Source organism: Macrobrachium rosenbergii, chromosome 45 (assembly GCF_040412425.1).
Source record: "Macrobrachium rosenbergii isolate ZJJX-2024 chromosome 45, ASM4041242v1, whole genome shotgun sequence".
NCBI lineage: Eukaryota > Metazoa > Arthropoda > Malacostraca > Decapoda > Palaemonidae > Macrobrachium > Macrobrachium rosenbergii.
The window spans coordinates 3,291,819-3,302,130 of NC_089785.1; positions in this window are offsets into that span (position 1 = coordinate 3,291,819).

The window sequence follows — 10,312 nt, forward strand, 5'->3', positions numbered from 1 at the left end:
GAACTCCTCTCTGCCTAGTGGGAGAAAGAGATTATACAATTTTGAGAGAGAGAGAGGAAGCACTTACCAGCTTCTGAATCCAACACTAAAGACATGGCTGGTTTTTAGCATCGGCGTTCACATTCAGTAGTTCCTGAAAAGTTATCATGTTTTAAATAGCATTCGCAAATGATGCATGATTTCTTTGAATAGCCGTAAAAAACCTAATCCACGGTTAATTTTGAGGAGTGATACAGTCTTGTTAAATTCGTTATGGTTACGGTGACAATATTGAAGTCAACGACCTGACCACAATACATTTAAGAAATCAAAGCAAGGTTGAAATAGATGATTACGCCAGCACTTAGAGTAGAATATTGTTATGCCTCGGGCGTGACTAAAAGAAAGGTGGCAGAGACGTGTACCTTGAAAGGAAACCAGAAAAACAAAGGACGAACAACACTGCGCAGTGGAGGGGGTCCCCTTCCCATACCACTGATTGGTCACGCTTGTGCAACAACAGTCGCAACCCATTCTCTTTTCTTTTCTCTTTTTTAACAAAGGCCACGAATTTAGTCCGAACGTTGCATTCAACTGAATCGAGTTTAGTAGCATTAAAAGATAGCCATTCATACGATATTGCTCTCCCGTGCTTTGCTGGAATTATCTTCACTCACGTGAGCTTCATATTTCAATCTGTCTCGACCAAATGATACTCCATTGTGAAAATTATTATTATCCCACTTTACGTTCCCTGGATATCATATATTTTCGTGACCTTTCCAAAGTCTCACGTTGAACGTCCATTGTAATTTCTGTTAGATTTGGTTAGGGTATTTTTATAACGCTTTATAACAGTATTAATGGTCCGTCTGTGATTAAGTTCATCACAACCGATATCTGGTGCATTTCCAAATGTCAGAAACACAGGAGAGAGACAGAGAGAGAGAGAGAGAGAGAGAGAGAGAGAGAGAGAGAGAGATCATCAAACCAGAGCTATTTCGGCCCCTCCCACAAAGACACTGGTTCTAAAAGAAAGATTCTGCTCACTTGACAAAAATAGCCGTTTGACTTTTTTCCTCTCACCTCTCCAAAGGGACACCTCCTCCTTCTCCTCCTCATCATCTTCTTCTTTTTCTTCTTCTTCTTCTTCTTCTTCTTCTTCTTCTTCTTCTCAGCGCCTTTCTTTCTCTCCGTGGACAGGCTTGACAAATCTCGGGGAAAGAATGAGATGGAGAGCCTTCGAGTAAGCGAGAAGGCGGCGTCTGGGGGTCTGGAAAGCTTAGCGTCTCTTCCTTTGCTTTCGTTCCTGAGATACTGAATGGGGTGGTTTTCTTTGTTTCTGTAATGGTGCAAGGATATGGTTTGTTTCCAGTTGTGATTGTGTATATGCGTTTATCTGGAATTACAAATACGCGTGAAATTGAAACAGGAAGTTGGACAAACTTAGACAAGAGACATTTTGCTTTGTATGCATATGCCCTTGGTAAAGAAAATGACAGACTGTGTGTTTAAGATTAAAATAGATCATACGCCTTATTGTTAAACAAGCGAAGTGAAGTTTCGAATTTTCAACATTAGATGAAGAAGATTTTGTTTTATGGCCATGAAGTGGCTGTCTGGGCAGCTAATATCATAATATGCAACATAAAAAGTATCATTTCAAAATACTTGTATTTCCATCATCATGCTAACATCTTACTATATATGTCCTTTAGCTCCTGGTGTTTCTCTTACATAATCAAAATACATTGCTGCTGGCCTCAAGACAGAGGCCCGTCTGCCATTGAAAGGCCATTTTCTCTATCAATTGTACACAACTATGAAGTAGGCGCTGCTCTAACTTGCTATATGTAATACTGGGATCTTGAGTCTTTAGCACTTACTATGGCAGTAGTGACCAAGTAGTACTGCTTATTATTACAGTCCCCAGTCAAATGTAATTGACTGGTTATTATATAGGCCTATATATATACATATATATATATATATATATATATATATATGTATGTGTATGTGTGTGTGTGTGTATATATATGTATATATATGTGTATATATATATATATATATATATATATATATATATATATATATATATATATATATATATATATATGTTACAGTAAAATTGTGAAACCAGGGATTTCACGAAATCCCAGAAATTTTCAGGGAACTCTTGAAGTAACCAATTCACTTAGGAACATGATCCCTGAGGGTCTAGAACTAAACACGGCAAAACAGTGATTCATCTACACTGTTTCGCCTTGTTTATCACTAGGCTCTCAGGGATCAGATGTCCCTAAATGGATTGGTGATTTCATGAATTCCCTGAAAATTTCAAGGATTTCTTGAAGTCCCTGGTTTCACAGTTTTACTGTAACATATATCTAGAAGATAGATAGATAGATAGATAGATAGATAGACAATTAATGTATGTGTATCTATGCATGTATGTATAGAAATTTTTTTCTTTCTTTCTCTTTACCCTACGATTTTTTTCATCTGTAGAGGAAAAGCAATTAAATCTATGGTGAATCACTATGTTGTGATCGGAAATAATGAGTAAAAAGCCACAATAATGTAAATGAGAGACTGCATTTTCCAAAATACAAAAAGGTTAAAAAATAAGAGCTTCGACCGTTTGCACAACGGTCCTCTTCAGCCAACTGAAAAGGACCTTTTTTTTTAACCCCTTTTGCATTTTGGAAAAATGAAGTCTCTCATATACATTGTTGTGGCTTTTTACTCATCAAGCAATGAAATGTGCTACTCTTGCTGTTTTCAGCAAGTGATCTTGGGTTGAGGTTACCAACCCCATACCTTCTCCTTAACTGTTTAAGGGGTTGTGTGTCGATGGCGTCTGAAATTTACAAGTGGTCCTCTGTCCAAGAGCTCACTTGACCCAGTGTTGATGTACTTCGCTGAGAAAAAGACCTCTGGTCCAGCTACACAGGTCTTCCTTTCTTGCTTTTTTTCTGCAGGATGTTTTAGCAATTGTAGTCTGTGAATCTCCCCAGAATCTAAAAAAGAAAACGAAAAAGTATTAATGGAAGATTCGTGTACGGCCTTCAAAATCAATAGACGGCCCATATGAAGGCCCAAAAATATTCGGGTGTTGCCGATGCAGTGAGAAAAGAGACGTTGAAGAACCTAGCTTGCGTCAGCATTATCGGATCTTTTCCACCCGCTGTATTCTATTCCAGGGCTTTTCCCAGAGGCTCTGTCTTTCCATTATGCTAGACGATCCTCCCCAGAGCAGAGCCATATTACTTACAATGGATTCCCGAGATACAATGGCCCCGTAATAGGATCTCTAAGAATGCCTAACAAAGGAGCTTTCACGACTGTGTCCAGTTGGAGTAGGGTCCTCGGTACCCACTTTGATGTCAGTTCAGGAAAATCCCTGATTATCTCCGAGTAAATCTTTCGATATTTCGTAGAAAGACTCCTTTTGGATTTATCAGAGAATAGGGAAGTCTGTATTGTGCTGTATACAGTTTCCATTCACTTGTCGGATATGGTTACAATAGCGTTTCTTCTTTATGAAGTGTATTTACAATAGATCAAAGAGATAATTCACTTTCCTCTCTGGCATCGCTGGCGGGGATGAAAATATTCTTTTTTGTAAAGGAGACGGTTCGTTGAATGACGTTTATGGAGGTATAGGAATGACGTCATCGTTCCAAATAAACAGGCTTCTACAAAGACATCAAAAAAGATCTTGTAAAGGTATAGTAATTGAAGCGTACGACGCGATTTAAGCTTTAGCAAATGAAGATTTATTACTATTGTTGTTATTAGATAAGCAGTTATAGGTAACGTGCCCAAATGGCTCTTGATTTAGTAAAGAAAGTATCCATGAGAATTAAGAAATGTCCTTACATTTTAGAACAAGTTAGCAGTAAATATTAATCCGAAAACAAACGTCCCGGATTTCAACCGATTCTTCCTAATTGAGAAGACTGGGAACTTCTTGCTGACGTTATCGCTGCTGTGGAGAAATCTGAGAAACAGCAACAGCATAAAGTTATTCCAAGTAAATTTTGACCAATTTCAAGTATTTGATTACGCCATAAATTGAAGAGTTCTTACGAGTAGCGTGTGGAACTATTTAAAGATATACTTTTATATATCAAAAGATGTAATGAATCACTGAAAGTATCCGCTTAGGCATTAAAACGGACACCACTAGACTAAGGACAGCCAATCATTCTCTGGTTTCGAATATTGCGATCAAATGTTTAAGAAATAATTATCATTGAAAAGTCAAAGTAGGATTAAATTCAATCATTATACCAACACGGAAATTAGAATATTGACATTCCGTGTGTGCTAACAGAATGGTGGCAGAGACGTGTACCTTGATTAATACGGTGAAAGAAAACCTGGAAAACAAAGGATGAACATCATTGCGTAATGGATCCCATCCTTCACCCCCACCACCACAACTGATTGGCCATGCTTGTCCAGCAATGGCTGCAAACCTTCTCTTTTCTTTCTCTTTTGTACCAGAGGCCCCGGTTTTAGTCCGACCGTTGCATTCAATTGAATCAAGCTTAGTTGCATTAAAAGATAACCATTCCCTTGATATAGCTTTTGCGTGCTTGGCTGGAATTATCTCAACGCATGCGGAACTGATATTCAATCTGTCTCGGCCAAATGATTTTCAACTGTGAAAGTTATTATGATCCCACTTTACATTTCCTGAATATCGTTTATTCGCGGAACCTTTCCAAAGCCTCCCGTCGGACGTCCATTGCGGGTTAATGTCATAATCTGAGTCGTTCCTAATAAAAATTATTATATCAGTCATTCATTTCCAGGGCAAAGTTCCAATTTTTCTGTGAGAATTGGTTTGGGTATTTTTATAAAAATTTTTAACTAATGTCAATGACCTGTCCATAAATAAGCAAATGAAAACTATTATTTGGTATCTTTATAATCAAAAACAATTCAGTGCTCATCTTGATTGAATGAATTGTAATTTATTACAATAATTTACAAGGATGATGAGAGAGAGAGAGAGAGAGAGAGAGAGAGAGAGAGAGAGAGAGAGATGAGAGAGCTCTCAGAAACCAGAACTAGTTCTAAACCTCCTACAAAGCCACTGGTTCTGCGAGAAAGATTCTCTTCTTATGACAAAAATAGCAGTTTGACATTTTTTCCTCTCACCTCTCCAAAGGGAAACCACCTCCTCCTCCTCCTCCTCCTCCTCCTCCTCCTCCTCCTCCTCCTCCTCCTCCTCCTCCTCCTCCTCCTCCTCCTCCTCCTCTTCTTCTTCTTTCTTCTTCTTCTTCTCAGCACCTGTCTTTCTCTTTGTGAACAGGCTTGACAAATCTCGGGAAAGAATGAGATGGAGAGCTTTCGGGTTAGCGAGAGTTTCTCTCTGCACATTCATCTGGAGGCGCAGAAGAAGGCGTCTGGAAAGTTTGACGTCTCTTCCTTCGCTTTCGTTTCTCGAAATGTTGGTTCGGGGTTTCTTTGTTGCTATATTTGTGTAAGGAATGGTTTATTCCTATATGTGATTGTGTATTTATGTTTTCCTGGAATTACAAGTACCCGGGAAATTAAGACTGATGCTTTGGCAATTTTAGGCAAAAATGTTGCATTGTATGTATATGCCCTCAGTGATGAAAATAGCAGACTGTGTGCAAACTTAAGATTAAAATTCATCTTACTGTATAGTGTTACACAAAGACTTCACTCTCACTTGGGGAAAGTTTCGAATTTTCGACAATGAGTAAAGTGAAGAGTTTGTTTTAGTGCCGTCTAACGGCTCTCTGGGGAACTATTTGCAGAAAATCGATGTCATATGACCTTATACTATAAAATGTAACATTTCAAAATATTAAATTTCCTCCATAATGCTCCAAGCCTTACTATATATCCTTTAACTATTGATATTTCGCTTACAAAATCAAAGTTCCCGAATTTTCCTGTTAACTTATCAATGGAATTTGTTTTCATTTTCTATCGATATTTTTTATTGTTACCCTGATTTTATATTCAACTCTCGAAACCTTTTCCCGGAAAATTTACTTCACTTCATACGCAGCATTCTCTTTCATGATACTAAGATATAAAATTTTTCAGTATTGCCTAATATCAACATTTTTTATTGTAAATGCTCATTATTTTTTAAGCAAACTCCAACTATATAACAATAGAAAGTGTCCATAAGTTGACTTTTCCCCCTCTTTTTTCAAGCACATTGACTGCAAAAGATTTTTACGTTTCTATAATGTGATGGCATAGTCTTTCTGAATTTGATGTCGGAGTTGTAGGAACTTTTTTGTCTTTATTAATGATGTTTTGTATAAGGCATTTGTATAATTTTGACATTTGTGATCACGTAAAACTTTTCCCATCATACGTTATCAATTTTGAAATAGACATTTGGGTCATAACGATAATCTTTTGTGGACTAAAGGAAATAACGGTTTCATGTTTGACAATAAGCTCCCTATATTTACTGAATACACGAAAATATATGACAAGTTACCTCTCATTTACCAGGAAAGTCTACAAATAATTTATAATTAAAGGTTGTGATGATATGATTTGATTTTATGAAATTTAACAAAGCACTTTCGTGCTGAACACAGTGAAAAGAGGGAATTGGAGTGGTTGGACAGCAACGTAAACATATCCAGAAAATGAAGAAGATGAAATACAAAGATGTAAAGACAGATAGAATGGAGAGAAAACCCCATAGTGGCACTAAGATATAATAACTAGAGAGGCTGGACAGCAAACCTGAAGAAAGTAAGTGGTTATGAAGGTTTTATTTGTCCATTTAACGTTGCATTGAATACTGCCAATTATTCATTAACGAAGACGTCCTTCATATGTTTTGAAGTATATGGATACATTTTAATAGAATGGGTAAAACACTTTTGGTTGTTAAACATCCCATATTGCATATGATGAACAAAGAGAAAAAGTCCAGGAATAGAAAGTCATCTTATATAAACAGTAAATCTGCCTTAAGAAGAATAAACGGCGATTATAATTTACTTTTTCAAGATATTGGTATCATCGTGAATCAAATATCAGTTTCTGTATATCTGTACTCGAATCCTATATGAATTTCAAAGAAACTTCAGTTTCTCTACGTCGCGTTTTTACTTGAATTTCGTTTCCCCTTTTTTTTAACTATAGTATATCAGACATTAAAAAGGTGAGTTTTAAAATGTCACACGAATAACAACGAAACATCATTACAGCCATTGACTGTAACTCATTCCTATTCTTCAATGGCTTTGTTCAGCCCAAAAAGGATGAGTATTTCCGTCAGTTATATTGTGATAATAGCTGTCTCATTTCAAAATGCTGTGACTTGGGCCAGCAAGTATGTAAAATCATGAAATCACAAAATCAGATTAAATCGCTTGCATAAGTATTATATTTTGAGGAATTATATTTTGTGTACAAAACGGAATCACTTCCAAGCAGATCTTTCTCCCGTAAGACCGTCCAGCCAGACAAGCTTCCAAATCTCGTAGCATCAGGCTGTTCATCCACGAAGCTATTAAACTTGTTTCATTTTTGTCTCGTCCTGATTTTACGATGGCAGCTTCCTCTCTTCTGATCAACTTTTCTCTTTCGATTGCGCAGTTTGTCTTATTTTATCGCTTCTCAAACGACATGAATGGAAAACTGAAACTGTTTATGGGGACATAAATCTGTTGTCGCGGATTTCGAAAAGCCTTCCATCAGGGACTTTCATATATCTTGTCTGTCAACATTAAGTCATTTCCCTTGACAGAGGATGACTTCGTAGATAAAGAAACACCACAGGCCAATAAATAAAAAGCAAAAAATTTGCCGAAGTTTCTTCGGCGCACTTGAGTTTTCTGTACAGCGTATAATGCTGTATGAAGCTCTCAGCAACGACCCATGAAACTCTCAGCCGCGGTCCATGAAACTTTCAGCCACGGCCGGGTGGTGGCCTATGTTGTTGGCACCTATAGTGGTGCCAGACACACGATCATGGCTAACTTTAACCTCAAGTAAAATAAAAATAACTACTGAGGCTAGAGGGCTGCAATTTGGTATGTTTGATGATTGGAGGGTGGATGATTAACAAACCAATTTGCAGCCCTCTAGCCTCAGTAGTTTTTAAGATCTGAGGGTGGACAGAAAAAGTGTGGGCGGACAGACAAAGCCATCGCAATAGTTTTATTTTACAGAAAACTAAAAATACTCAGTTATTTGGGACTTCTTTTAGGGCCCCCTAATATCACGTAATATATATGACAAGAAACACTCAAAGGCATACATACGCAAGATCATAACACAGTGACAGGGAAGCTTCTTAAGTTACAAATAAACATAAATAGGTAGTTGTGCATTGGAAGCTAGAAAATAAAGAAATTAGAAGTGTTGGAATGGTAATGATTACTGACATGATGAGTGAGTCGAGACTAAGATGGTTTGGGCCTGTGGTAAGGATGGGTGAGGAGGAAGGCGTGTTAAAAAGTGGAGCGGCAATTGGCTGGAACCTGTTTGTGGGGAGAAGGTCGAGAGGGAGACGTGATAAAATGAGGGAGGATTTAGAGAGGAGGGGTCAGCAGAGCAAGATGCTTTCGACCGAATATTTGGAGAATACTTACAGAGGCAACCGACTCCGTAGCTTAGGGGTAGCACTGGGAATGAAGAGAAAATAGGGAGGCAGTTACATTTTTTCCTTCACTAGTATTTTTACACACTATCCTATTTCCCCGAATGGCTATTATTACTTTATCTTTTATTCAAAACTGCTTTATTCTCATGTTTATGTATAATTTGAGGTGTTCTTCTATCAGTGTAAAATGTTCTTGTTATTTACCTTATAGTTTTTGCTTTTCGTTGAAATTTCATTATTAACTTTAAGAAACTTCCAGGTCATACACTGACTGAGAAACCCACCCAAACCACATTTAGCACAATACAACTCAGTCTCACACTCTCTTTGGAGCTTCTTTTGCAATACTTGTTTCACAACATTGTTTTTCCCCCTTTCGTTTTATTGACATGACCACGAGGTTGTTCATGAGATAATACAGAGCAATAATCACGTGCAGAAAACTACCTTGAAATGACCTCATGCATACACTTATATAGATAATCCTTTCTCCTTCCTGCTAACACTTCCGAACTGAAGACCTCTCATCTTCTGAACCTAAAATGCTTCATCAGCGACCTGTTAGACTAAACTTTTCAACCCTTCTACATTTCCCCACATTTCTTGTAGTTTTAAATTGTCATATATGACTTGCTCTTTATCTCTAAAATTTCCACTTTTCTTTTCACCCGCTTCATAAAGGTGGTGTGGATCAATAGTCCCTTCATGCATCCCAGCCTGGGCTTCCAAAGACACCCCAAGCTTCCTCCCGAACTTTCCCATACATCCCTCTGCCTTCATTGCTTTACCCATTCTGTAATTTACCTCTTCTCCCACAGTGCAATCATCTGGTATATTCAAGTCCAAATTCATGCATTAATCAACTGCAACTTTATCATCATCTGTCACTCTGCATATGATTTAAAAGAGGTTTTGTCAGGATTTCTCGAAAAGATTTCGCTTTTAATAGTTTTTGTTTCTTTATAAATGTATTTTTGCTTCAGGGCAGTTTCATAGTGTGTTATAGTTATTCCCCAGGGATACCTTAATAACATCGGAGAGAGAGAGAGAGAGAGAGAGAGAGAGAGAGAGAGAGGTGGGGATAGGATGGTATTAATTTATTTTTGTTATGCACCTGAAATTACAAACATCATATAGGCAGGAGAGGGGAGAGAGAGAGAGAGAGAGAGAGAGAGAGAGAGAGGTGGGGATAGGATGGTATTAATTTATTTTTGTTATGCACCTGAAATTACAAACATCATATAGGCAGGAGAGAGAGAGAGAGAGAGAGAGAGAGAGAGAGAGAGAGAGAGAGAGAGAGAGAGAGAGAGATATTTATCAGGTAGACAAACAAAACTTAAATATGTCCTGGATTGTACAGTTAAGCATATCTTTTCATATAAGTTTTATTTAAGTAACTTTTATAAGTACGTTCACAAGTCTTCTCATTATTGAACAAAATGCAGTCCTTGCAAATTTTGCTCAAAGGGAAAATCTTCTTCAGAGTGAGAGAAACTTTAATGACGCTCACGCGTAACTTTAAAAGACATGTAAGAAAAATAAAGAGGAAAACTTTGAACAGTTAAATTCTCTCTCTCTCTCTCTCTCTCTCTCTGCTAATTCTCACTTGATTATTACTTTAGTTTTACATCACAGCATGTAAATGGATCCTTCTCTCTCTGTCTCTCTCTCTCTCTCTCTCTCTCTCTCTCTCTCTCTCTCTCTCTA